The 3,894-nt window shown below is 40.8% G+C and overlaps 1 protein-coding gene across 3 annotated transcripts in view; it reads right to left on the reverse strand.

Moving 5' to 3' along the window:
• LOC137414450 (uncharacterized) overlaps positions 1–2,982 on the reverse strand; it is a 93,662-nt gene extending 90,680 nt beyond the window's left edge. The window contains exon 1 of one of the 3 annotated variants that reach the window (XR_013621828.1): positions 2,757–2,982. The gene's annotated coding sequence lies outside the window, so the exon portion shown is untranslated. Of the gene's footprint in view, positions 1–2,416; positions 2,624–2,756 lie in introns of those variants that run through there. The other 2 variants (XM_078769997.1, XM_078769998.1) reach the window with 2 other exon arrangements.
• Positions 2,983–3,894: the final 912 nt, after the last annotated feature.

Genomic DNA, 3,894 nt, shown 5'->3' on the forward strand with positions numbered 1-3,894 from the left:
ATTTGCTGAGGTAAATGTTGATATCTCTTCTGAAGTTTAAAAAAAACAACAACAACAAAAAAACAGTTTTAAAGCATTATACGTATCAAACGATACATTTTATGAAACGGGGAAACCTAATACACACTTTTGGTTTTTAAATGACAGCACGTCTTTATTAGAAAAAAAATTAAAATAAACATTGAAGACGACGCTGCTAAAAAATACACTGCTCTAACGCGTAACCACGAGTTTAAACTACATTTACAACAAATATGAAAACTATTTTCACATCACAATGTTAAATATAGAATATATAGAAGACTAGCTGAAAGCACCCGGCGTTGCCCGGGTTATTTTTGAATGAATTTACTACTATAATTCAGCTTGTACTCGTGGCCGTAAAAGATTGACTACTATAAGTCAACTCAGCTTTTAATTGTGAAATGGGCCCAGCTTGGCCTAGGTGGGCCTCGACTGGCCTCGCCACCTAGCCTATAACCTTCCTGGGGCCTGTCCCGACATTTTTGGTTCTTTTTGAATGAATTTACTACAATAATTCAGCTTTTACTCGCGGCCGTAGAAGATTGACTACTATAATTCAGCTCAGCTTTTAATTACGAAATGGGCCTCGACTGGCCTCGCCACCTAGCCTAAAACCTTCCCGGGGCCCATCCCGACATTTTTTGTATTAGAGGTTTCCTCCTATCTTTCACCGTTCAGGAGATTAGCTTGCGCAGACAAACAAACAAAAACTTTCTTTTATAATATGGAGAGAAGAGAAGAGAAGAGAGAGAAGAGAGAAGAGATAATGTTAAAAACAAATGAGCCTTATCTTCCAATGGTAAAAAATCCTTCAAAAAATTCCTGGATCCGGAATAATATCCTGAGCTTCACCAAAAACTAATCAATTCTTCCTTATCCCAAGGGCAATCATCCCACCAACTTTCATCCAAATCCGTTCAGAACTTTTCCAGATATCTTGTTCACAAACACACGAACACACACACATGGACGGACACGAACGAATGCATTACTCCCTGGCGGGAGTAACAAAGGATGCAATTAAGTATCTCTAAGCTGGTCACATACCAAGGATGTAGGTCTAATTACCGGTAAGTATCTCGTCTGGTCATACAGCAGAACAAAGGATAGAATTAAGTATCTCACAAATAGAACAAAGGATGAGTAATGAAAAGATCAAAAAGCCCCTCTAAAACCGGGCAGTCTTTATCATTTGCTCTGAAGACTAATCCATCAATAGCGCAAGAGCACGATCGGTCGATAGAGCACGATCGATCAATGCCTGCGCCATCTACCGATGCCTGCAAGGATGATGGATCCATTGATAGTGCAGCGCGATCAGTCGATAGCGCAAATCTACCGATGCCTGCAAGAACGATGGATCCATTGATAGCACAGCACGATCAATCAATGCTGCGCCATCTACCGATGCCTGCAAGGACGATGGATCCATTGATAGTGCAGCGCGATCAGTCGATAGTGCAAATCTACCGATGCCTGCAAGAACGATGGATCCATTGATAGCACAGCACGATCAATCAATGCCTGCGCCATCTACCGATGCCTGCAAGAACGATGGATCCATTGATAGCACAGCACGATCAATCAATGCCTGCGCCATCTACCGATGCCTGCAAGGACGATGGATACATTGATAGCGCAGCGTGATCGGTCAATAGCGCAAATCTACCGATGCCTGCAAGAGCGATGGATCCATTAATAGCACAGCGTGATCGGTCAATAGCGCAAATCTACCGATGGCTGCATGAATGGTGGATCCATTAATAGCGCAGCGCGATCAGTCAATAGCGCAAATCTACCGATGCCTGCAAGAACGATGGATCCATTGATAGTGCAGCACGATCAGTCGATAGCGCAAATCTACCGATGCCTGCAAGGACGATGGATACATTGATGGTGCAGCGCGATCAGTCGATAGCGCAAATCTACCGATACCTGCAAGAACGATGGATCCATTGATAGCGCAGCATGATCAATCGATGCCTGCGCCATCTACCGATGCCTGCAAGGATGATGGATACATTGATAGCGCAGCGTGATTGGGCGATAGCGCAAATCTACCGGTGCCTGTAAGAACGATGGATCCACTGATAGCACAGCGTGATCGGTCAATAGCGCAAATGTACCGATGGCTGCATGAACGATGGATCCATTGATAGCGCAGCGCGATCGGTCGATAGTGCAAATTTACCGATGGCACATAACAAAGATACAAAAGTGGAAAGGAAAAACAAAGAACAATGGCTAGGTGCAAGGGTGTAGACTGCAGACGGTGAAGCAAAATAAGTATTCAATAATAATGAACTATAAATATAATCTCGGTTGTGAAGTCTGGTGTCGTTCTACGTCAGCGGACAGGGAGAACAATGGATGCAAACAAACAGAACGTTGCCTTTGCACCGACGAAGGCTTAACACCAGAAACAGCTTCTTCTTCTTCTTTTTCTTCTTCTTCTTCTTATATCTCGACCAACGTCATGTTCATTCAATCACTCCATTTAATTTATTTAATAACCTTGCCACCTCACTTTCATCACAAACACCATACTTTCCCTCAGCTCAATGCAATGGGGCCCACACGCGATTCCCTTGGAAACATCAAACTCCGAGAGGAAAATAATACACACCGATACCAATAGTCAATACTTTAAGTCTTACTCACAACATGCAATATGTTGAAAAAGCAATACATCTCTGAAAATAAAATAAAATAAAATTAAAACCACGACTCACAATTTGTTCTTTCAAAAATTTCCTCTTCCGGTCCGCCGAACAGGATCACACGACGTAAAGAAATGAAAATGTTCTTCCGGTATTTTTGTGACAAGTTGCCCTTAAATTCGTACACAATTTTTATACTTAGAATCGATTATATCTTGTCATTTCTGACAACTTTTCTATATAGTAATATCGCGGCAAAAATGATTGACGGAGAAAATACGAATAGAAATTACCTTCTTCCGACGAGAAATAACCAATCATAGAGCAGCGATACATCATGTGATCATATTGACCAATCAGCGGCCTTCCCGGTTAGCGGTTAGGGTTAGATTTAGCTTAGGGTTACATGCGATTCATTCAAATTTGATATTTATTTCGGTCAAAATAATTCATTTTTGATTATTTGGATGGGGGTGGAGGGGGGGGGGTCCTATTTCAAAAATGAGTCATTTGTCGATGAAATGAATATCAAATTCGAATGAATTTCATCAAAAAACATCGGAAAAAACCTAGGTTTGATGTGAAAAACGATTATGGACAACTTGTAAAAATTTACCCTTCTTCTTCTTAATTTATTCATTCATTCAACGTTAACTTATCTGGAATTCCTTAATCTCTTCATTTTCTTTCGACTCGCGTACATAACCACATATCGCAAAAATAGCATTCGGCGCAAAATCCAACAATCATAAATTAATAACCAATAACCACACGAGCTAGTCGAATAGTCGATGATACACCCCCATCCGTTGTTACCCAAGCTCCCAAACACCACGTGGTTACAAACAGCCGACCGATTGTGATTTGACAAGCAAGACATGATACAATAAATTTCGCTCATCCCCTACCCTTTTAAGAAGTAACGGTGCTAATTTAATTAAAGGTGGTTAAACCTATTTAGACTATATGACCAGACTAAATAGGCCCAATAAAATTAATCATTAGTTTCTCGTCTGGGATTCAATAAAAAAAGGAGGAGAAAAACCAATCAACCGTGCCAATCGGTTTTTTAATTTATAAAATAAACGGGACAAACAATATAAAGTCCCCAGTACTTTTTTTTTTTGCTTCAGTCAAAGTGTTTAGGTCCGTGGCGTATATAGAGCGGCGCGGCTCTGAAAACGCCATTAAAACCAAAAAAAATAATAAT

The sequence above is a fragment of the Myxine glutinosa genome, chromosome 1 (genome assembly GCF_964187855.1).
Source record: "Myxine glutinosa chromosome 1, kmMyxGlut1.1, whole genome shotgun sequence".
Lineage (NCBI taxonomy): Eukaryota > Metazoa > Chordata > Myxini > Myxiniformes > Myxinidae > Myxine > Myxine glutinosa.